This window comes from Lissotriton helveticus, chromosome 9 (genome assembly GCF_964261635.1).
Source record: "Lissotriton helveticus chromosome 9, aLisHel1.1, whole genome shotgun sequence".
Taxonomy (NCBI): domain Eukaryota; kingdom Metazoa; phylum Chordata; class Amphibia; order Caudata; family Salamandridae; genus Lissotriton; species Lissotriton helveticus.
Window position 1 is genome coordinate 627,764,324 of NC_136070.1, and position 25,877 is coordinate 627,790,200.

Genomic DNA, 25,877 nt, shown 5'->3' on the forward strand with positions numbered 1-25,877 from the left:
TTTGTTGACCATTTTCTCTGTGACCTTAGCCAGAAATGGGAGCAATGAGATGGGCCGGAAGTTCGTGAGGTCCTTGGGGTCCGCCTTTGGTTTCTCGAGTAAGGCGTTGATCTCGGCGTGTTTCTAGCTTTCTGGAAAGGTTGCAGTCTCGAAGGAGATGTTGATGGCCTTGTTGAGATGGGGGTGCGATGGATGCGCTGGCTTTGTTGAAGATGTGGTGGGGGCCTGGATCTAGCGGTGAGCCGGAGTGGATGGTCTTCATGATCTCGCTGGTGTCCTTGTTGTTGCCGTTTGTCCAGGAGAGTAGATGGTTGGTGCGTGTGGTGGTGGTGGGGGCGGTAGTCATCAGTGCGGTCGTGGCGTCGAAGTTGTTGATGATGTCAGTGATCTTGTGGTGAAAGAAGGTGTCTAGTGAGTCGCATTGGTCTTGCGAAGGCGGGATGGCGTTAGAGCTGGGGTTGGAGAGTTCCTTCACGATGTTGAAGAGCTCCTTACTATTGTGTGCGTTGTTGTCAAGGCGGTCCTTGAATAAGGCCCTCTTGGCACCTCTGATAAGTTGATTGTTAGAAACGGGACCCTGGCCGGCCAAGACTCGCGTCGAGGTCAGTCAGGGATCATCATTTCTAAGGTCAGGGCTAGGGAGTCACACACCAAGATAACCCCCGCTCACCCTCTAGGTAACGTGGCGCGAGCAGCAAGGCTAATCTCAGAGGCGATGTGTAAAGCGTTTGCGCGCGCACCCCAGCGACAACAACCAAAGGCCCACCACAAAGGAAACTCCACACAAGGTTATATCAAAAATAGCCTTTGTATTATAATAATAAAAACACATTAGATAACACACACACTTTACAATGTGCCAACAGGCACGGGCAAGATTTACAAGGGATTATGTACAGGACAGGGCCACCTGGACCACTGTCAGGGGTATGCACTTGTTAGAAATAATACTTGTAGGTATAACACTTTAGCACATAAACATACAATGACTGTAACACAGAAATAGTAAATGTAGCATACAACCAGTAACTACTGGTAAAGAGAAAATACCTCCTACGCCACCCTAGTCTCTGTAGGGAAATCACGCAGGGAGCTAGGACCTATGGAAGGAAAACCTATCACCTCCTACGCCACCCTAGTCTCTGTAGGGAAATCACGCAGGGAGCTAGGACCTTATCATCAGGACCTATGGAAGGAACCTATCACCTCCTACGCCACCCTAGTCTCTGTAGGGAAATCACGCAGGGGGAAGGAAACCTAAAATAATCACCTAGGCAAGTAACATTTAGCAAAGGCAATCAAACATCAACATTCCTCTAAGCAGGTTACTTTTAGCAAAGGGAAATAAAAGAACAAGGCATTACCTAAGCAGGTCACTTTTAGCAAAGGTAATGACACAACCAATCCTCTAAGCAGGTCACTTTTAGCAAAGGGGATAAACACATAAAGAATTACCTAAGCAGGTCACTTTTAGCAAAGGTAATAATAAACAAGAATTGCACATGTAACATTAAAACACATTCAGAGGTGCAGGTTAGAACTTTTGCGCAAGAATCATATAGCAAAGAAATCACAATGCGCAGGGTGCATGTAGCACAACACTCAAAATGTCCCTCAGGCCAACTGGCCTCGAAAGGGGCGGAATGCCCTGAGTCTCAGTGTCAGGGAGGTCTGCGCAGGTAGCACAGACACAAAAGCCTAAACGTAGCAACTGTCCACTAAGTGCTGGGCAGTTGTGAATAGCAGGTAGGCAAACGTTGGAGCCAGGTGGGCTCAAGAACACAGGTGGGGAGACACAGCGTGGGAGCCTCGGGGCTACAACCAACTAACTGCCTGTGTCCCCCTAGAGCCTCTCAGGGCTCGCTAAGCAAGTAGGGCGCCTTAGAGCTTCAGCGCTCTTAAAATCATAAAAATGCCCCCAGAGCCTCTCTGGCTCGCAATCAATGAGGGCGATGAGCCTCGCTGGGCTCGAAGAACCACTGTGCCAATGAGCCTCGCTGGGCTCTCAATGAACAAATGTGGCCAAGGAGCCTCTCAGGGCTCAAGGACAATCAGGCCGGTCGTTGGAGCCTCGCTGGGCTCAGCACACCACTTGCCCCCAGGAGCCTCTCAGGGCTCCACCAAGAAATGCAGCAGCGTTGGAGCGGCCCGCTGCCAATCGGGGCCGCTCGAAGAACAAAGGACCCTGTCCCCGCACTCACCGGTACTTCGCTGGTGCTGCGGGGGCAGACACTGCCGGCTCCTCTCGCGCTGCTCTTCTCTTTCTCCCGGGGCTCCTCTCTCCACTCGGGGAGCCTCGGGGACAGGCGATGGCCGCTTCCTGCTTTCCGGCGATCTCCGCCTCCCCCGCGATGACGCGGAAGGGGCTCGGCCGGCTGGGCCAATCCCAGCGCGGCCTGGGCCTGAAGGCGGGTGCTGCTTCCTCCGGGCTGCGGCGGTGATTCCCCGGGCAAATGCGGCGTGGGCAGCCGCTAAAATTCAATGAAACGGGGCAATGCCGGGTGGGCACCGGCCTCAAATAAAAATAGAAAGCGAGGTAGGCACTCGCTCGGCCTGGCAAAGCGCTCCAAAGCGCTAGAATCAAAATAAAGCGCACCCAGCGCTTAGGGGGAAAATAAAGCGCTCATCAGCGCTAAAAGCAAAACGAAGCGCTCCCAGCGCTGGGGACAGGGGAGAGCGCTCCCCCAGCACAGCAAAGCTTCCAGCAAGGTCTGGAAGCAGGCAGAGGGGCAAGGCAGGGCCAGAGCCAGCACACTGGGTCTCCAGGCAGGGAGACAAGCCAAGTGGCGGTCCTCTTGGCCCCTGCAGCAGCAACAGCCCCCTCTGGCAAGGATCCACAAGTAGAACAATTTCTGTGGGGACACAGCCCCATATTTATACAGAGAAATCCTTTGTTAGGAGGTGCAGGGTGGGGGGAAACCAGTTGCAGCTGGCTTGGGAGTACCCTTGATGGCCCAACCACCCCTTTCATTCACTGGGGAGGCTAGGGTCATTAGACAAACCACAGGGGGGCGGAGCCAGCATTGTGTGGGGAAAACCCAGCCCATCCAGGACACAGATCTACTCCTCCCACACATCACTCATGCTGATCTCTCACTCACCACCGGGCAGACCCATCCAGACTTCCTGGAGCCTGGCATGCCAGCCAGCTCCAGCCAATCACGCTCCACTATCCTCACTGCACACATACATCAATGTCCAGAAGTAGCACTTCCCTTCTAGACACATACAAGCCGCACATACCATTGCGCAGCATTCATTCTCACGAGTTCATACATACTAAACTCGAGCCTGCACTCCCCACACATCAGGAACTACCAGGGCACACACATTCCCCATGCATTCCTATGGGAGGGCAGGCCAGCCATACTACACGCACGCACTTTCACTCTGGGACACAGGGAAAAAGTGCGCCAAGACCCAAAAATCACTACACAGGGTCACAAATAAAGGCAAAAAGATTAGGGGTGAACCTGCCCTAAGGCCCAAGTCTAACATTGATGATGGCTGCCGGTGGCGTTCGTTGCTATAGCACATAAAATTACTAGATCTGAGAATATCATGTCTGATTTTACAGGGTACCATATCCCTTTGGGTGTACCTCACAGCAGCAGTAGAGCATGACACACTCCTTGCTACAGCCCCAGAGTGCGCCCTGCCACTACAGCACTATGCCAAGGCCACTGCACAACCCCGAGCTGTGAGCACCTTTCACAAGTACCACAGGGTCAGAGCTAGTGATAAATGTGAGAGGAAAACTGCCCGAGACATTGGGACACTGAATGGCTGACAAGGGACTTAGCCATGAGGGGACATTTGAATTTTTTAGGCCAGCCTATATAAATATTTGGCAAGTAGAGTATCTTGAGAAAATTATATATATTTCAAACATATTTCATTCTCATTTGAATGCATGTATTCAGTGCAAATCAATGCATTCTGTTTAGTAAAACATTTCCTCCAGGATACACTAATGTTGGGCTCAAATTTCACCTGTCAACAGGGAATGAAAAGGAAGAAGTGAAATATAGACACTTTTTAAAACGGAAATTATTGATGCAAAAATTGGTCTGGCTTGTTTATGATGATCAATTTGTATTTGCAATTGACTTTTTGGGTTATTATTTTCCTCCACCCAAAAAACATTTTTTTACTTGAGAAATCCCTTCCCATGTGCCACCCCATTTGTAGCAGTACTTCCGGCCCATTTCCACCATAAAAAGCAGATTTCCCTCTGTCCTTTAGAAGAGGAAATCCACCCTAATCCCAGAGTGGGAGTGGGGCGGAAAATGCCTGTAACTTTTCACATATTTGTGAGTTCAAAACATTCCCTGGCACCCACATCCTCAAGCACCCATTTCCTGCTATAGGATTTACTCATGAGTAATATTACGCTAACTTGGAGCGATGTTATGCATAAGTACATTGATTTACCACTGCAAGGTCACAGTTTGTGAATTCCTTGTTTACATAAATCAAGCCATTTGAAAACATAAGTTGAACTTACTTGCACAAGCGCCTTTGAGGATCGGACCCTTTGAGTGCTTTGAAACTGGCTGATGTAAGAAAACAGGGCTTTTTGAAGAGGGGCCCCTAAATTTTGCACCCAGTTGGAATATTGGATGGTGTTTCTCAGCTCTGACAATGCACTGGAGCCTGCTATCCAAACGCCAGTGCTCTCTCCAAAAAACTGCTATGTGTAAATTGGCAAGTCCAATTGATAATTAGTCTCTAGTAAATGGCACCAGTGGTACCTAGAGCATGGGTGGTAAATGGGTCCCCAGGGCTTGCAGCACTGTTTTGCCACGCTGAGTGACCGAATTAAACTACTGACAGCAAGCTTGCCACTTCAGACTGTAGGAACAGTGTAAACTGCTCAATTTTGACTTTGCCTCACCATATGTGATAAAGTCAATGCACTGCTTTTAATATCTGTCAGCCACCCTTTCAATATCTGTCAGCCACCCCTAAGGATGGCCTCCTAAAGCCCAGGAGGCAGGGTGCATTGTATGAAGGGTGTGAGAATGTAAGTACAAGCTTAGATATCCCTACAGTGACCTTTTACCACTGACGGGCACCATACGTTATAGACGGTCCATATGATAACATGGGCTGGCACCTGGACAAACCTGAGGTTGGCAGCTCCATTATGGAACCTAAATATGTTGTGTTTGGTATCAAACATAGTGCCATCTCACCTCGGAAATGAATCTCCTGTTATAGCAATGTGGCATGCAGGCAGGTGCTACTTTGGAGGTTGCCCACCAGGTTACCCCACCTTCTCTGAGCTCTGGCTGGCAGCCCGCACTTGTTGCCATCAAGACAGATTCTGACCTCCTGCCAGGCACTGTCATCATTTCCCAGGAGTCAGGAACAAGGGCCTGCACAGGAAAGAGGACACACCTCTTCTCTCCCAGGAAAGCTAGTGGCACAGTAAGGCTGTGAACTTCAAAGGCTAAGGCACCTCTAATATGCTTCAGGGCTGGCTTTGAAAGGAGGAAACAACCCTGCCCCAGGCACATTTGCATCTGTTCAATCAGAAAATTAGGCATATAGGAGGTGTACGTGCTCAAAAGGCTAGCTACACCCCTAGGGTATGCTGCCTGGTACGTACAGCTTAGGAAAATTTCTGCCATTTTTATACGAGGTAGGATGAGTGGGTTCTGGGTAGAAAAGATGATCTACACCCCCAGATGTGGGGTGAATTAGCCTCCGGGGCAAGCAGTCTGCCCATTGGCCACTTACCCACACCAATGAAGCCCCAAAATCTAGGATTTAGGGGCTAACCCTGACACCAGAACTGCAGTTCTGAACATCCTGCATCGAAGAAGACAAAGAAGATACAAGTGTCTGCAGCACCAGGACTTTCACAAATCAAAAGAGGGAAACTCTGTCCCTGTGGCAAGGCCTCTGGAATGGCCTGATCGAGATCATCCAAGGCAAACCCTCAGTTCCCCCTGACACAGGGACCAATGTGAGAGCCTAAAGCACACTCGGACTCCCCTGGACTAGTGGCACTAGTCCCGGCAAACTGCAGGTAAAACAATACACCAAATCCGCAACATTGCTGGACATTCAGTCCTCCATGAGATGGCCCAAATCCAGATGGTCTAGTGCTTTTGAGAACTGTATTCCTGCCTTCCACAAAGTTACAGGCAGGTACTGGGATCCCTTGGAGCACCGGATGCCGAATTACCTTTTTCCTAGGATTTCCACTGTCAAAGCTTGTTGGTCTCCAGTCCAGCAACCGACCCCTGCACTTGATGCTGCTCCTAAAGGGAACTCCATCCGACCATCGACTGATATCAGCAACCACCCTGTTGTTGTGCATTTACATCTCTTGTTCATCGCCAGGGACAGTCAGGAGAACTTTGCCCCTGGGCTCCACGGGCCTGGTAAAATTTAACTGACTGTTGTGGCCTGGCCCTGGGATCCACATCACCTTTACCCTGCAAGGGTTCCATGAAACTCAACCTGCAAGTGACTCATGGTCACTAGTAGTTTTCCCCATTGACCACAAATCAAAGTCTCAGTTTTCTTTTGCACTGATTTTATACTGCTTCTAAAATCCAGAAATCCCGTTATACGTATACTATTCTGTTCATGTTGGCGTCTGAATGAAGATATAAATACACTTAATTTTTATTTATTGGTGTCGGATTTCTCTCAAGTTGTGTTGATTACCTATTGTCCATGTTCGTACTCTGAAATGCTTAACACATGTTCCTTTAGTAAAGCCTGACTGCTCTATGCCATACTACCATGTCTGAGTTAAAATGTATTATTGTGAATCCAAGGACCATCTAAGGGGCCTGTGAGAATATTGCATGGTGACGCCTAACCAGCATCACTACCTAATACTACATCTTCCAAAGCTGGTATGAAGCTCTCAAAGGATAATTGAACATTTATATTATTTCTAAGCAATGTCATAGAGGCCAACGATTATATCGTTATGGCATCACTCCCTGCACCCATAACCACTTTAGGATTCTGAAGCGGGTTAGATCACACTGATGGCCAAAGAGAAAGCTAGGGGCAATTCTCAACAGAGTTGTTATAAGTTTAAAGAGTAAATTACCAACATTCCAGAAGGTACTGGCAGGGCTGTTATTATGTTTTAGGGTGAAAATACAGTACCTTGAAGCTAGGCTGGAATAATTAAAGGTACATTATCAATAGTTTTAATTGGATAGAACAAGTGTTCCTCCTTAGCTTGGACAGTAGTACATTTCTCAACTGGCCTCTTTTATTCCGGTCCCCAAAGCTTTGAAAAGCAATTCTCAAAAAGACTGCAGATTTTTTATGACACTGTACTTGCTCTGGTTAGCAGTCACAGCTGAGAGGCCAATAATTCAATGAACATTAGCAGAGCTCACCTCTCATCTTTCATATAATAACTGACTGTCTGCACCCAAACCCTATAAGCCTTTCAGAAGTAAGGTCCAATCAGGAACTCTCCTGTTTCCAATAAAGCATAGTCTTTGGATTTTTCTGTTTTGCTTGGGCAGAATCATCTCAAATTAGGTCTAACTTATATTTACCCACTCTCCTTTCCAGGGGGGCTGGCCTTTTATAAAAATTATGCTTTGTTAGATAATGTATCTGCTCCAAAGATCTTTATTTTGTTTAAAGAAGAGATATTCTCATCTTGGTAAGATAGTTTATTATTGTACCTGCCGCAAACGTCTGGATATACCGCAAATATCTGCGTGAATCCGAAAAGGCCACTATATAAAAAGTACAATATACTCAAAGTACAATATAGGACCACTTGTGATCCTCCTGACCTGTACATATGGCCCCCTTATGTGCTTTATTTGACTGGACACTACTAACATTCAGAAAGCTGTTAAATGGCCTAGCATTTACGTTCAAGTTAACTTAAAGTAAATTAAGCAAGGTTTTCTGCACCACTTATCTGTAGGAACACCTTCATTTTCAAAGCTATCATTCAACAAATATGTAGAAAAATGACAACATCTCTTCACAATTAAACACGGGTATTTCAGTAACGCGAAGTTTCACTTTTGTATATCGGAATATATTGCTGCAATGACCGGCATTTATCAGAAGTGATAGTTTTCAAACATGAACTTAGTAAGTAAATCTGTATTTCAGTTAATTAAAACCATAAAACATTCTAAATATTATTTAAATTGCATAGTGGCTGAAAAGTGCCTAGTGTAAACGTTTTGTCCTTTGAATCTTACATGGCTAAGCACAACTACAAAACTAAGATTTGAAACCATTTTTAAAGTGATACTGCACGTCTTAAAGGGCCATATGTATCAAGGCCAAATGGGTTCGCAAACGCCGAAATTCGCAGAATTTCGGCGTTTGCGAACCCATTTTCGCAAAATGGTATGTATGAAAGTATTTGGGTGCAAAATAAGGAATCGCAACATTTGCCATTCCTTATTTTGCGATTGCATTTAAGGAATTGCAAATTTTGCGATTCCTTAAATGCAATGTATGATGCAAAAAACAATTCCAAAATGCCCTTAAGGAATCGCAAATTACCACCAACTTGTAGTTGGTGGTAATTTGCGATTTCTTTTACAAATGCACTTTATGCAATTTGTAAAGGTGCCATGTGACGCTCATACATGCCCTTAGGGCATGTAGGTGCGCCATATGCGCACACATGTCATTTTCAGGGGTGCAGCAGGGTGTTCTTGAGACACCCCTGCACCCTTGAAATTATTCTCAATTAGCGATAAGCAAATTGCGAATTGCAAATTGAGAATAATTTCACATTCATTCCTATGGGCCTCCTGGCCCATAGAAATGAATGGCAAATTATTCCTTAATTGCGATTAGCAATTTGCTAATCACAATTAAGGAACTTTATGGAATCGCTAAAAAAAAACGATTTTCTACATACATGCCATTTTGCGATTTCTAAATAGCGATTCCTTAAAAATCGCTGTTAAGAAATCGCAAAAGGGTATGTTGATACATATGGCCCAAAGCCTGAAACAATCATCTTCAACAGAAAGTCATTGGTAAAGTGGTTTAACATTTGTATGCGGTTCAGGTTTATTTCGAACCAACAAACCTTGCTATACAGACCACCAAGTCTCATGTTTCACCTTTAATGCTCTTTGAGCAACGTTTCAGTTTTATTATGAGGGGTTTCACTTTAATATTTACTGCTTATTAACCTCGCTGCTCCGTCCATAAATATAATACATCTGACAGTAACAGGTGCAAAACGCCATCACGGGCCCTTTGTCATAAAGGTAGAGGCCAGGCACGTGGCCCCTCCCGTGAGGCTTTACGGCCTTAGCTACCTCATCACAGCCCCTCTCCCCAGCCTTTACAAGCTCTGGGGAACACTTCATTCGGGGTCAAATTATTTTTAAAGGGGAGGGGGCTAATGGCCCACCCTCCTCAAACCTTTAGGGCCTCTTCGACCCCATCCCTGGGGCTGTTTTTTGTAAGGGGGAAAAGCGTAGCTCCTTTTTTCTGAGGTTGCGTCCCCAAGGACCCCATCCCCAGGGGCCTTAGGTGGGTTGGCCATTAGCCCACCCACCTCAAACCTTTAGGGCTTCTTTGACCCCATCCCTGGGGATGTTTTTTGTAAGGGGGAAAAGCATAGCCCCTTTTTTCTGAGGTTGCGTCCCCAAGGACCCCATCCCCAGGGGCCTTAGGTGGGTGGTTCGGTGCCCACCCGGGGCTCCCACAAGACACTACACTGAGGACCGCACGAGAGCCCAAGGACCACCGCAGCCCTCCTTGCTTCCTACAAGCACCCATCCTGGTTTCTGCAGGAGCGGGCATTAAGCATCTTTCCATGCTCTCGCTGGGGAGGCGCAATCTGAGTTTCCATGCTTGCAAGACCAAGGGCAGGGAAATAAATGTCTTTTCTCACCCAGTGGGAGCATTTTTACAGTTCCCGCCATGTGGGAGCATTCAAGTTATCCATGCTCTGGTGGGCATGGAAACAGTGTTGCGGGATGGTCTCTCCGGGACACAAGAATTTAGCCGGCTGAAGAAAATGGGGTACCCGGGGCCTTCCAAAGCTTTAAGAGTAAGGATGTACATGCCGTCCCCTTCTTTACAATGTAGGCCCTGTAGATAAATGCATTTTTGAATGCTTCCAAATAAAAACAAAAGTGAAATTGCGGGTTGCTGGTCATAATTCTATCAGATAAAGATAGCCTACTTGGTTGAAATGTCACTGAAATTTGAAGTTCTCAGATACTAAGGGGCCCATTATGATGTCGGGCGGATTGCCTCCGCCAGGCTGGCGGTGGCCACCGCCGGCCTGGCAGAGGCAATCCGCCCGACACCAATGCCTGGATCCCCCCCGCCATATTAGGATGGCGGGGGGGACAGCGGCGGACGGAAAGACCGTCCGCCGCTTTACCCGGCTGTGATGGAATAATATGGTGGCGGTGTCCAATGGACACCGCCAGCCATATTACGATGGCTTACATTAGGGGCCTTTCCGCGGCGGCAATGCCGCCACGGAAAGGCAGGCGGTGATTGCTGTGGGGCCCCCTGTGGGCCCCCAGAGTGACGGCCAAAGGGGGGTGGCACACGGGGGTACCTGTGGTAACCCCCTGCATTTGCATAATCGCACCGGCAGGCCTCGCGCGGAGCCTGCCGCTTCGATTATGCAGATGCGTGCATTTGTTTTTAACATTGTGGCGGGCGGTGCAGTGAGCACCGCCCGCCACAATGTTAACTTGAGGAATGGGCCCGCCACTGTGGCGGGCGCATCCTAATGCCAATGTCGGGACCCCCACCCTTCAGGCGGGCGGTCCCAATCTCCATTAGGGTGGTGGGCGGACAAAGTCCGCCCACCATCCTAATGGACCCCTAAGCATTCAGTTCTAAAAAAATAGATAATTTATGTTTGTGCGTCTTCCAAACTGAGTGTCTATCAGGATTAATAAAATGCATTATAGTTGAATCTAGTGCTGTACGGAACACCAAAGCTACTTGAATCAGTGCTGTAGAATTGGATCTGTCTCTAAACTGGTCACGTCCCCTGGATAAATAGGTGTGTCTTATATATTGCATTTAGCTCCATTCCTAGATACAGGTGGCATATATTTCAATCTGTGAAAAGAATGAGCACTGTCCTTGTGCTCGTGTTCTGGTGCACTGCGTCAAGTGGGAACAACTCCCTCCAGTAAACCATATTCCTCCAAGTACTCCACAATCATCTATTAATCAGTTCAATGTTCATCCTCTTTATTCCTTTTAGTCCTTAGTTCTCTTCACCACAACAAATGGGCAACTGTGGCTATTAGAGCAGCACTGTTAGCAGCAAGGCAGAGCAATGAAAGCAGGCCTGCAACAGGTTTAGCTGGTACTCGGTAGATGTTCAAGAAGTAGGGTGGGGGTTAGTGTTGTGGTTACTCAGTGGCCTAATGCATCCACTTAAAAAATGTGTGTTTGACCTCTTGGTCTCAGCTTTAAATCATAGGAGGTTCACTCAGCCTTTCATCCTTCTGAGGTCGATAAAATGATTAACATTGACTTGGGTAATATACATCTTTCATAAAGCACCAAAATACCTCAAGGGATAAATGTACACTTTACTAATTAGTTTTCATCCAACATTTTCTCCTTTTGTGTGTTTGTGTGGTTCTACTGCCAATTGCCACTGATCATATTGGAACCCCATTCTTTAATTCAGACCTCCTACACTTGCTTTGCTACTACGAATGGGTCCATTTACTATAGTGCAAGGAATGGGGTTTCTTGGCTTGGGATTGGCATCTTCAACCATTTCGCCACGCCCCACCCTGGTTTAATCTGTATGCCCTTTATATTAATACCTTTGTCCACCGCCTCTCCGTTTTAGTTGTGATAGAGCAAGCTTCGCATCGCGACTTGCTCGAGTCAAGAACCTCGCCTGTGTGTAATCAATTAATAGAATTTGTACGTCTTACTAATCTTTTATTTTTATATTCAAACGAGGTAGAGGAAGCTTGCGTACGTGTATTTCTAATACAACTAATCCATGTCTCTAAAACATGGACGCCGCTTGGAAAATTTGCTTCTGCGCATGCGTCAGTCACACTCACGTGACCTGACGTAGTTATAAATTTGGTGGGAAAGGGTGCGCATGCGTAATACACAGCTTTCGTGAATAACGTGGTGATGCTCTTGTGACAGTGTATATGTTGCTAACATTTAAACTGCATAGTATATTTTTATAATGATAAGTTTGAAGTACAAGACCAATGATGTGTTTTTCATACCGTCACTTCTATGTATTAATTTGTTTTCGCTTACTTTTCATGTATCCTCGACTCGGAGGGGTGCTGGGCTGGGGAGTCCATCTTGGAGGGTATTTCTGCGCAGAATCTAGAAGCAGCCATTGGCATTGAACTCAGGCCAAAGAAGGTTGATGCCAGAGCCACCCTGGGAAAGAGCACCTTCACCCAGCAGAAGCATCATGATTATGTTCTATTGTAACGAAATGTATTCTTTCCATTGTATTCTGTGCGGCTTTCTCATGGGAACCCCAATTTTGCTAGGCGGTGCCCAGAGATGTAAATTAGGCCTCCAAATAGTCTATTCTGATTGGTGTGTTACCCAAAGCCTACCTTAGGACCAATCCAAATTGAGGGATTCTGACACTTTGCAACATTGGGGGGTGGTACACCGTCCCAAAACAGTATATCTACCCTGGGTTCACCTAGGGAAATTGTCCGACTTGTCTGGTTTAGCTGACCTGTCACTGACCCAACGCACTCAATAGGTGACTGAAGATACAGAGAGCTGCGGAGCACTCTGTCCGAAATTTGACCATAGACTAAGGTTTTACTAAACCTTAAAGTGCTGGCGGAGCACTTTGCTGGGAGTTCGCTGACCCAATCGGGGTCTTGATCGATAGCTGCAGAGAGGGTGGAGCGCAGGCGTTGCTTCCGAACTGCGGGTGCTGGTCCTGTCCTGAGGGTCCTGTCCGAGAGGTCCTGTCCTGATTCCTAATCTGAGGGTTTCCTGTCCTGTCCTGGGTGTCCATTCTGCATCTGCTGTCCATTGAGGGGTATCCTTCCTTGAGGGTTTCCTGTCCTTAACTGACCCGTGGCCAGGGTTTGGTTTCCACACCAGTCTAGGTAAATATCACTCTGAAAGCTCTGAACCTTGCACCTTTCTGAATTTCTGTCTTTTGCTTCCTTTGCATATGTTAATTTTCCATGCTTTCTCCCGCAACCATTGAATCATAAAGTCATTTGCATTTATTTCATAACGCGTTCCTATGTTACCCTACTTGTTAGAAATAATATTTTGCATTGCAGTTTGTCATTTCCTGATATGGTCTAGAACCTCCTTACTTGAACTGTCTAAAGAACTTTTGCCTTAAAACATAGCGTGTCCTTCGCCATAGACTCTCCAATAGTTATATAAATGCCCCGAACTCATGTCTCATTCGCTTGAAATAATTCTAGAATACTAGTCTTGATCAAAGCCTATCCCATCTTTAGTGATTCATCTTAAACGTTCTAATTCCTGATCCTTCATTTAAGTATGTCCTGGTTCCATTAGTTTATAAATGGTTGCACTGACTTATTTGCTATTCAGCTATGTACTTTCTGTTATTCTGTTAATTGATTGCTTAATTACTGTGAATTTGATATTCTCTGAATTTTACTAAATTAGATAAAGACTTTAAAACTTCCAGTTGTCCGTGGTCATTTTACAAAGGTATTGAATGATATTTGTTGGGTTTGTATTTTGCTGCCTTTCCTTTTACAGCTAGCTCCCTGATCCATTGGGGTCATAGGTACCCGCATCGGTGGATGGTAAGTCGGGTACGCTGAAGAATAACGAAAGGAACTCCCAAATTATTGATAGTAGACCGTGAGGTCATCCGATCAATGTATATGGTGATTTGAAATATATGGGCCCGAAGCCGGAAGCGGCGAAATTATTGGTCGGGTGACCCGCGCGCTCTATCAGTAATTTTCTGGTAGCAGAGGTATGGTTAGGGAATAGTTAAAGGTTAGGTAGGACTAGTTAAGCTAAGTCAAGTCGGTAGCTGCTAGTAGATTGATGCTGCTATAAGAGCGGCCATTTCGGGGGACTTGATCACTCTCTTGAGAACGCGCTGTTTTTGAAATTTATGAATTGTTTGAAAATTATTATTCTTGTTCTTATATTGTTCTATGTATTAATCCATGCGTATGTAAACCGTTTTGTTAAATGTTGTTGGAACTCCCCGGGGAATTGAATGGCAAGTGGTGAATAGAATCCATTTGCCTTGAGGTCGCAGGCTCAAGGAAAGTTAGGTGCAGGTTAGGAAGAACCGGAAGCACTAACTAGGGCTTTTCTGAATACATGTGTGAATAAATGTTAGTAACGAGGTTCATTGGCAAAATTCTCATAGTGGCGTAACCTAATAAGGGTCACATCGGAAGAGTAGCAGGTTCATCGGAGCTTGGGTGAAAGCAAAGGGGTCCGCTGGGAAACCTTAGACTCGGATATATCCCGGAATGAGTGGATGGGTCTAGGGAAGTAACAGGTTCACTGATGCTAGAGTGAAGGGTAGGCGGAAGAGATCTACCCGCAGCGTGTGAAAAGTAAATGGAAGTAGTTTACTTGCAGTAAAACAACTCTTTCCTGTCTAGACACTTGAGCACTGTGGCGAATGTGTATTCGTTGTAAAATAACCAAGTACTAAGCACTTTAGAAAGAAAGAAAGTTTCCGTTACCTTGCGAAGGGAGGGAGTCAGTCGCGAAGCGTCTCTGACGTCACTCTGTGCCGCGCTGGGATTGGTAGAAACAGCGGGCGGGTAGCGGGGCTGGAATTGTGAAGGAGGGGTGGGCGCCGAAAGCGTGAGAACTGTCTCGCGAAAAGGCCGCGCACCCATTGGCCGAAATTATTTGAACGCGTGCACCCCATTGGTCGCACGGAAGTGCAAGACGCATTCTGATTGGAGGTAATTTGTAAACAAAGTTAAGCGTAGAAATCGTATGTGGCACTCGTATACTCCAGAGACTAGACCCGATCCAAGAAACCAAGGGTTTGAAAGGGATCAGTGGAAGGCTAATAGATAAGATATTATGTACGGAACTAAGAGAAAAATGTCCCTTGTAAATAAGGTAAAGAATTACTTCAAAAAGGACAAGCCGATTAAAACTAGAGAGGGCATTGTTATTCCACCACCAAATACTCCTGCCTCTTTCATGATGTTTGACAGAGGGTACAATACATGTGTATGGTTAGAAAATTGGGTGAAATACACAAAAGACGACGGAATAATGGCCTTTCCGTTAGAAGGTACCTTTAATGGTAGGATCCTATTCAATTTAAGAACCCGAATGAATGAATTACATCCCAGACCGAGACTAACGCAGTATGAGGCATTAGAGGAATTGGAGATTTAGGCTTTCCAAAGAGAAAAGCCCCGAATGGATAAAGGGCTGACTAAGTATTACCCAAAACTGAGACAAGAAACCCGAGACAAAAAGATGAAACAATGGAGACAGAGCATGATTGTTGAGGGACTGTTTCCCATGATGCCAGCAGAAGATCCTCCTGGGGGGGGGAAAAGAACAGAAAAGACCAAACATTGGGGGCCCCTGGGAGAATCAGATGACGAATTATTAGATGATATATGCATGAGAAGTCCGCCTCCTTTTAATGAGGGACACCGACCTTCGAGTGCAGGAGATATTCCCCGGAGACCCCTACAAAGGGAAGAGGTCAGGTCCGCAAGTGTAGGAGGGGATTATCTAATTCCTCCTTATACTGAGAATCTAGGACCCATAGAAACCCGAAGTATTTACCCCAGGAGACCTGTAGGTGGGGAAATGGGATATTCACGTGAAGGAGATTTTTGCCCTCGTCCCCCTTACGGAGGTGAGGTGAGGTCCTTAAGTTCAGGAATGCCATTATTACAGCCACGGGATGAGGAAGATCCGAGAATCCTAGGCACAGGAAGTTTGTTTCAGAAACCTAATTATGGCGGAGGACCGAGTGAGATACATCCCACTGCCCCGAGTTATGCTCCCATTCTAACCCCGCAGGTGTTACATGGAAACACTTTGGACAGGTTATTAGCAGAAAAGGAACGAGAAGCGCTAGGAAATCAGAGAGCGGAAATAATACAGAAAATGTCACAGCTAAATGCAAGTCCTGAAGCTTTGACGATCCCAGTAACTATCGGACCGGTGGTTCCGTTGTATGGGGACCGTCAAGGAAGTCCGAAACCTCCCGTAATTACTCCTGTCATTGCACCGACCAGACCAGAACCCTTAATTATAGATGACCAGACAAGTGAGTGCGAGTCGGAGGTCTCGCTACTAGATCTGCCCGTTAGAAATACAGGGAAAAGGATACAGAAAAGACATAATCCTTTTAATGCGAGGGAAATTCAAATGGAATCGACCTCAGGTACTAAGAGTGTCACATTGGTGACTCCTGAAGAAATCGAAAGATGGAGTCAAGAATTTGAAAAACAAGCGTCCCCAACGAAACCTTTAGATCTCTACAAGCTGAGAATAGAAATAGAGGAATTAATGGCAGGAAACGTAGGATTAGACCGATTAAATACCTACTCTGAAGACGAAATGCTGTTTATCTGCAAGAGTCTCACCCGAAGTACCAGAGTACTTCATGAAAAACTGACCGACACGGCTGCTAGCATGGGAATAGATATTTCAAGATCGAAACCGCTGCGAAAACCATACAGGGCAGATTTCTCAGACAAAGATTTGGAAAACTTGAATATGTCGGGGAAGAAAGCACAGGTCAAAGAACTATTGACAGTATTGGAAAAATGGGGAGATGTGGAAAGGTGGAAAGCCAGATGGGCCAAGAAAAAGGATGAGGCCAGGTCTAGGCAGGCAACTCCCGAATTCTTGCTAAAAGAAGCTGAAAAACCAGAACAGTTATGCCCTATGCGCGAAGTACCAGGTGGAAAGTATGTGCACGTTCCATGGTCCAGACAGGATATTGTGTCCTTTACTAACGATTTCCCGAAATTGAGCGAGAAGCCAGTTGACTGGTATAGGCAGGTGGAAAGGTTCGTAAAGGTACAAAAATGTCTGTGGAAAGACCTGGATGGGTTTTTCGACATTGTGGTCCCGGTAGATCTATGGACCGAGTGTAAAATAGCCATAGCTTGGCCTAGTGAGGAATACCCGAGAGATGACAAAACAGGGGAACCATCGAAAGAAGTGATGAGAAAATATGAGCAAGTAATTCAGCATCTGAAACTAAAAGTGCCAGCAAAGGAACCTGATTGGACCAAGATAGACAGAACCACGCAGGAAAGAGACGAGACAGTGCACTCCTTTTATGAAAGGCTGTTGCAGGTGTTCAAAACATACAGTGGTATAGATAACATCGAGATGAAGGATATGACACATTTTATTTACAGGTTTGTAAATGGTTTAAGACCCGAAATTTGTCAGTGGATAAAAGATAACAAAATCTGTTGGCATACAAAAAAGATGGATGAGGTCCTACGGTATGCAAAGTACTGTGAGGACGTGAAAAGAAAAAGGCTCTCAAGGAAAAGGTTATGTGGGCTCAGGTGAAGCTCGCAGAACAACAGGAAAAACAATTGAATAAAATGGCCAAAACTACTCAGAACCAAGGTCCTGGGGGTGGGGGAGGAGGAAAGCCCCGGCCCAAAATGAGCAGGGAGGAGGCTAAGAAGAAATTTCCCTGCCACCAGTGCGGAGAAATTGGACACTGGCGAGACGAGTGTCCCTATTTGCCGGAAGATAACTCCAAAACACCTGATTTAACTCCACAGACGCAGAATGAAAGACCAAGCAAGACCCAACAACAGGTAAAAACGATTCAGTTGCCCCGAGCACCAAAACAAGTATTTAAGGGAAAATCCACGCAGGGTGATGACATAGAAGTCTGGGAAAGTAATGAGAACAGAAATACAGCAACTTCGCAGTATTTACTAAATGATACCTTCCTTTGTGATGACCAGTACTGACGGGGCCTGAGAGGGGAGGACGAGGAGTGCGTACTTGGCGCCTCCTTGCCGGTAGACCAGTCAGGGCCATACATTGAAGGAAAGGTTGACGGAAATGATGTCACTTTTCTGTTGGACACTGGCGCTACCCGTTCTACTGTGAGAACAGTGGACGTTCCAAACCTACCCCTCTCGGGAGAAGCAATCCAAGTAGTGGGGGTATCTAATCAACTGATTAGTACTCCTGTTACCGAGCCCATGGAGATCTCAATTGGAAACTTTAAAGAAATGCATAGATTTGTCGTTTGTGACACCAGTCCAGTGAACTTACTGGGACGTGATTTGCTGTGCAAAATGAACTGTACCATTTTTTGCACACCAAAGGGTGTTGAAATTCAGACCCCAGATGAAGATGGCATTTATAAATTGATGTTAATCAGACCTGACTCAGAAATTAAGCGGATGACTATGCAGGATTTGCCCAAAGAACTCCAAGAAACAGTGAAGCCAGAGGTATGGGATTTTACCGGAAAAGATGTAGGATTAATGAAAAACGTAGACCCCATACAGATAGCCATCAAGGACAATGCAGTATACCCTAATACTAAACCCTACAGAATGAATGCAGAAGTGAGAGCAGGTGTTGCCCTGGAAATACAAAAATTGCTAGAAGGAAACATCATACAGGAAGTAATGAGTAGCCCCTGCAACTCACCGATTATGGGCATCAAAAAGCCTAGTGGCAAGTACAGAGTAGTTCAGGACCTAAGAAAGGTAAACAAGATAGTGGTTCCCTGCTGCCCTATTGTCCCGAACCCAGCAGTGATTCTGTACCAGATTCCCTGGGATGCTGAGTGGTTCACTGTGATAGACCTGTGTCATGCATTCTTTTCCATTCCCTTGCATCCAGACAGCAAATTTCTTTTCTCATTTGCTTTCAACAGTCACGTGTATGTCTGGAACAGGGTCCCCCAGGGGTACACAGAGAGCCCCTCTATCTTTAATCAGATCTTGAAAAAATGCTTGGAAACTTTGGTCTTACATGGAAATTCTGTTTTGGTGCAATACATTGACGACCTCTTGGTGGCGTCCAAAAGTCATAAGGACTGTGTGATTGACACCATTGCCCTACTGAATCACCTAAGTGAGAAGGGACATAAAGTGGCCCCTGAAAAATTACAGTTCTGTGCAAAATCAGTGAAATATCTGGGGCACCAGATAGAGAAAGGCATCAGGAAAGTAACATCAGAAAGAGTGAGAATAATTCAAAAGATGCAGTTACCCCGTACTCAGAAAGAAATCAGAATGTTCCTTGGAGTGATAGGATACTGCAGGCAATGGATTGTGAATTTGCAGTCCTAGCTAGGCCCTTGATAAAAATGACCAAGAGAGGAACACCAGATATTGTAGAATGGGATGATGAAAGCTTAACAGCCTTCACAAAATTGCGAGATTGTCTGTGTACAGCCCCTGCGTTGGGAATGCCAGACTATTCCAAGGAATTTGCCCTGTTCTGTGACACTCGCGATAATTGCGCGTTGTCCGTCCTAACCCAAGAACATGGCACAACCAGAAGGCCAGTGGCATATTTCTCTGCCACCCTGGATCCAGTGGCTGCTGGATTACCGGGATGTCTGAAAGCAGTAGCTGCTACTTGCACAAGTTTAGAGCAGAGTGAATCCATTGTCATGGGACATCCTGTAACTGTGTATGTTCCACATGGAGTGGTAATTTTGCTAACGAGAACGAAAACTCAGTATCTCACCCCTAGTCGGCTGACTAAATACGAGAGGATTCTCGTGGGTGCTGCAAATATAACGATTGTCAGGTGCAACATTCTGAACCCCGCCACTCTGCTTCCCAACTCAATGGATATGGAAGATGGGGAGGAAAACGAGCATAACTGCCTTGATTTAACAGAATTCTGCACAAAGCCACGCCCAGACATTAAAGAAACACCTTTGCCTAAATATGACATGGAATTGTTTGTGGATGGTTCATGCCTAAGACATGAACAAGGAGGCCTGAGTGCTGCCTATGCGGTAGTCTCCTTAACTAAAATTGTAGAAGCAGGTTATTTATTTGAAGTAAAGTCTGCACAAGTAGCCGAATTGATCGCTATGATAAAAGCTTGCAAAATTGGGAAAAATGTACGCCTAACAGTGTATACTGACAGTCAGTACTGTTTTGGAGTTGTGCATGACTTTGGCCAATTATGGCTACAGAGGGAGTTCCTGACTTCATCAGGTACCCCTATTCGAAATGGAAAAGTTGTTCAAGACCTTTTAGAGGCAATCCAATTACCAAAGGAATTGGCAGTGGTCAAGTGTGTTGCCCATAAGAAGGACTTTGACCCTGTATCTTTGGGAAATGATTTTGCTGATCGAGTGTCACAATTATGCGCCAGGGATCGATTGATCATAAATCCAAAACGGGGGGGGCCTGGAAACAGCTGCCAACTTCGAGTGTTTGAAGAAGTGCCTACATGGGATGAAGTGAGAGAATGGCAGCAGGCGGCACCATGGCAAGAGAGAGAGAAGTGGAAGGAAGAAGGGTGTAGACCCAGACGTGAGGATGGTGTCATCTTGGGCCCAAATGGTATGCCTGTGTTACCCAGACACTTGCTTGGCACAATGGCAAGATTGATACATGAGGGATCACACATTGGTAGGGACACCATGATTCTGGTATTCCAACAGACTTGGTATAGCAAAAAGTTCAGGAAAGTAGCAGAGTCCCTCTGCCAGAGGTGCCTGTCATGTCAACAGATGAACCCAGGCAAGAGAACAATGGTGGAACTAGGGAAAATTGGGAGGTCAGGGGGTCCCTTTGTGAGAATACAGGTTGATTTCATCACCATGCCACGTTGTGAGGGGAAGCGTTATGTCCTTGTCATTGTCTGCCTATTTTCAAAGTGGGTGGAAGCTTTCCCTACTCCCCAAAATGACGCACTGACAGTAGCCAAGTGTTTACTGAAAGAACTGATACCTAGATTCGGGGTTCCAGTCACTATTGAATCAGATAGAGGCCGACATTTTCAGAATGATGTGATCGACCAACTCTGTAAGGCATTTGGGATCTCGCAAAAACTCCACTGTGCATATCATCCAGAGGCTTCTGGAGTGGTGGAACAAATAAACGGGACTTTCAAAACAAGACTAGCGAAATTGTGTGATGCATCTGGCATGACCTGGGTAAAGGCCCTGCCTCTGGTTCTGATGGGACTCCGAAGTATTCCAGACCGAAAGACAGGCCTGAGCCCCCATGAAATCCTGATGGGAAGAGTGATGAGACAAGCATGGGTACCAGGAAGCAAATTGTTGAGTATTACTGATGATTTGGTGCTTGAATACTGCAAGAGATTAGGTGACCAAGTACGTTATATCTCTCGCCAGATCGGAGAAGACGCCGTCACCAATCCAACGACTCCTCTTCACAAACTGGTTCCAGGGGACTGGGTCAAAATAAAGAAGCATACTCGGTCGAGCTGCCTGGCACCAAGGTGGGGACCGAAGCGCCAAGTGATCCTGGTAACAACCACAGCAGTGAAGTGTGCAGGTGTTCCCCATTGGATTCACGCCAGCCACACCCAGAAGGTATTACCAGACGAGGAGCCTGGAGAAGGAGGCCGTCCAGTAGAGGGGCCTGCAGAAGCCAGACCAGAAGTAGCTGACGACGTACAGCCCAGTACCAGTCAAGCTGAGGGGTCCGCAGACGTTGGTCCAGGAGTAGTTGATGACGAGCTACCAAGACTCCAGCCTGCTGAAGGGTTCCCAGAAGTTGGTCCAGAAGTAGCTGATGACGAGCTGCCAAGCATATGGCCAGATGAGTGGATACCATTGATTGACCTCACCGAAGACCCAATCAGAACAAGAGAGCGAATTTGTGAAGGTAGAGAGTGGAATAGAGAGGAAAAGCAAAGCACAGGCGAAGAACCTCAGGCTATTGAGAGTCACGTCAAAACTGAGGAAGAAGAAGGTCAGACAGGGACTGAGCAAGTAATTGATACACCTCCACTGACTCCTGATGTCGAAAAGGGACAGACTAGACATAGTGTAATAATTCGAGCAGAAGAAAGTCAAGAGAACGAAGTGCTCGAACAGGATCAGACAGGGTTAGAAGAACGTGTTCAGGAAACAGAAACAGAGACATTTGAAAAGCAAAAGCAAAACTCTTCTGAACAAGGCCAGATTAGTAACCAGGCAAAAGAAATAGATGCAAGTCCTGGAACTAGTGAGATAGGAAGGGAAGAAGAAGCAGAATTGCCACAAACTAATGAAAATAAAAGGGCAAGAGAAGAGAACGAAGACTCAGTGCCAACTAAAAGACTTAAGAAAAGAAAGCATATTGAGCCCGGATTCATAAAGAAATTGAGACTGAGGATAAAAACGGTAGAAGAAAAACGTGCAGAAGAAAGGAGAAGTGCTCGCATAGCAGAGCAACCAGAAGACACTTCCAAAAGAAGGAGTGATCGAATAAAAAGACAAAACAAAAAGTACAAGTCTCCTGAATGGACGCTCGTTTTGGAAGAATTTGAAGATCTTGATAAAACTGATGAAAGCGACGGAGAGCCAGTCACAGAGTACTCTGCCGAAGAAGAAGACGAGCCACCGTGAATTTGCACAAAGTAAGCTACTCGTGTAAAGACACAAAGAGGGGTCGAGAAACTTCTTCTGAGCCAAAATGTCTGATTCAAACGTGAATGGTAGACCTAGTCGCAGTTGTTGCAAAACATGCTGCAAGGTATGTGTATGTAGTATAATTATAGTGATATTAGTTTGGATAGGACTAACAGTTTTCATTCCTTTTGCGGTGAGCAAAAATACTAATGTTGACCCTACTGAGATTGTAAATACTGACAATGAAGAACTGACAACACAGAGTGTAGCAAGACATGAGAAAGCACTTAGACAAACAAAACGAGACCTAGAAGCATCAGATGAGGGAGGACTACATTATCATGGAGTTAAGAACAAGACACATTTAAATGTTTTCGCAAACTTGTTAATACACTATGTAGAGACTATGGAAATTGAAGATTGCTATGTCTGCATGAAGCTACCTACCTCTGTGGCTGAAGGCGTGACATACCATCACCTGCCCCTGACATATGGAATATCCTGTAGCATTTTAGCAAGCTTATTTTACAAAAGAAGACCGTTACAGTACTATTACTCTAACAATGACGTGATCTTTTCTGAACTTCCTATACGTGGGAACTTGAATCCTGTACATACCAAAAGTGATGTTACTCGCTACATGGGCGAATACTTTCTGACTATAGGTAATATCGACATAGGTGACGCACACAGAGATAACTTGACCTGCTCTTTGCGTGAACAGGAAAAGATGTTTCTGAACATGGCAGAGAAGAGGAGAATAAAAATAAAAAGAAAGGCAGATGACGAAAAACAGAAAACGCCAAAATGGGCTGAGGACATGGAGGGCACCTCAAAGGGTGGGGCGGGACCTGCTCTGTTGCTGGATTTTGAAAGGAAAGGAAAGCTATGTCTTCACCGCGAGAAGACTAGCTATTATAATAACATTTTCATTGGTTCCAGTGAATGTGAACATAATTACAAGGTAATTGGAGGATGGGGTTTCAAAAATGGGTCAGAGCCTGTGTTTCCTGGAATTTATTATATATGTGGGGACAAGGCTTATTTCAAATTGCCGGATCACTGGTATGGAAGCTGCTATTTTGGCATTGTCTTCCCGAAAATATACCATGTGAATAAAGTTGCTGGAAGCGATGAAAATACTAATGGCTTAGTGCGTAGTAAAAGAGAAAGCGTAGGTGAAATAATGGGTAGTATTTTCAGTGCACTGATACCTGGAGTGGGAGTGGTTCTGAACACTCACAGAATTTGCAAATTATCCACCATAGTGGATGTGTTGTCTACTGACACAGCTCATGGATTTCTGCTGGTCAATACCGAAATGGTTGCGATCAGATCAATGGTTTTGCAGAACAGACTTGCTCTTGACACCTTATTAGCAAAAGAGGGCGGAGTCTGCCGGATGTTGAAGGCGCAACATTGTTGCACTTATATTCCGGACAAAAGTGTGCAGCTCAAAAGATATGTGAAAAACATTACTAATTTGGAAAAGGAACTCAAACCACTCGAGGTTGACAGTGCCTGGAAGAGACTGGTAGATGGTCTCTCAAATGTAGGTCATTGGCTTGCTGGCTTAGGTAAAAGCTTATTGTTCAAGGTACTGATGCCAATTGGAATTATAGGTCTTATCCTATTTTTCATATTTGTCTGTTGCAAGTGTCGTAAACACACCAGAAAGCATCAAGTGAATGCCAGAGGAGTGAAACGAAGTGTGGATGAGCTTGAATTAGAGGAAATGAATAATCAGATATACAAAAAGGTGAAAAATTCTCACCCTACCAAAAATGAGAAAGAGAAACTGAATTGCTTGTTGGAAGAGATAGAGATGTATAAAGTGTGAAGAAGTTGGCATCTGGTTCCATTATTTTTGTGATGATAGTAAATATCATCAAAGAGGGGATTGATAGAGCAAGCTTCGCATCGCGACTTGCTCGAGTCAAGAACCTCGCCTGTGTGTAATCAATTAATAGAATTTGTACGTCTTACTAATCTTTTATTTTTATATTCAAACGAGGTAGAGGAAGCTTGCGTACGTGTATTTCTAATACAACTAATCCATGTCTCTAAAACATGGACGCCGCTTGGAAAATTTGCTTCTGCGCATGCGTCAGTCACACTCACGTGACCTGACGTAGTTATAAATTTGGTGGGATAGGGTGCGCATGCGTAATACACAGCTTTCGTGAATAACGTGGTGATGCTCTTGTGACAGTGTATATGTTGCTAACATTTAAACTGCATAGTATATTTTTATAATGATAAGTTTGAAGTACAAGACCAATGATGTGTTTTTCATACCGTCACTTCTATGTATTAATTTGTTTTCGCTTACTTTTCATGTATCCTCGACTCGGAGGGGTGCTGGGCTGGGGAGTCCATCTTGGAGGGTATTTCTGCGCAGAATCTAGAAGCAGCCATTGGCATTGAACTCAGGCCAAAGAAGGTTGATGCCAGAGCCACCCTGGGAAAGAGCACCTTCACCCAGCAGAAGCATCATGATTATGTTCTATTGTAACGAAATGTATTCTTTCCATTGTATTCTGTGCGGCTTTCTCATGGGAACCCCAATTTTGCTAGGCGGTGCCCAGAGATGTAAATTAGGCCTCCAAATAGTCTATTCTGATTGGTGTGTTACCCAAAGCCTACCTTAGGACCAATCCAAATTGAGGGATTCTGACACTTTGCAACATTGGGGGGTGGTACACCGTCCCAAAACAGTATATCTACCCTGGGTTCACCTAGGGAAATTGTCCGACTTGTCTGGTTTAGCTGACCTGTCACTGACCCAACGCACTCAATAGGTGACTGAAGATACAGAGAGCTGCGGAGCACTCTGTCCGAAATTTGACCATAGACTAAGGTTTTACTAAACCTTAAAGTGCTGGCGGAGCACTTTGCTGGGAGTTCGCTGACCCAATCGGGGTCTTGATCGATAGCTGCAGAGAGGGTGGAGCGCAGGCGTTGCTTCCGAACTGCGGGTGCTGGTCCTGTCCTGAGGGTCCTGTCCGAGAGGTCCTGTCCTGATTCCTAATCTGAGGGTTTCCTGTCCTGTCCTGGGTGTCCATTCTGCACCTGCTGTCCATTGATGGGTATCCTTCCTTGAGGGTTTCCTGTCCTTAACTGACCCGTGGCCAGGGTTTGGTTTCCACACCAGTCTAGGTAAATATCACTCTGAAAGCTCTGAACCTTGCACCTTTCTGAATTTCTGTCTTTTGCTTCAATAAAGACATACCTTTGCATATTTTAATTTTCCATGCTTTCTCCCGCAACCATTGAATCATAAAGTCATTTGCATTTATTTCATAACGCGTTCCTATGTTACCCTACTTGTTAGAAATAATATTTTGCA

General features: G+C 45.5%; 1 protein-coding gene across 1 annotated transcript in view; it reads right to left on the reverse strand.

Annotated features, from left to right (window-relative positions):
• The window catches only part of LOC144781710 (cytochrome P450 2F3-like), a 741,839-nt gene that overhangs the window by 98,873 nt on the left and 617,089 nt on the right, over window positions 1-25,877 (reverse strand). The window lies entirely within an intron of this gene.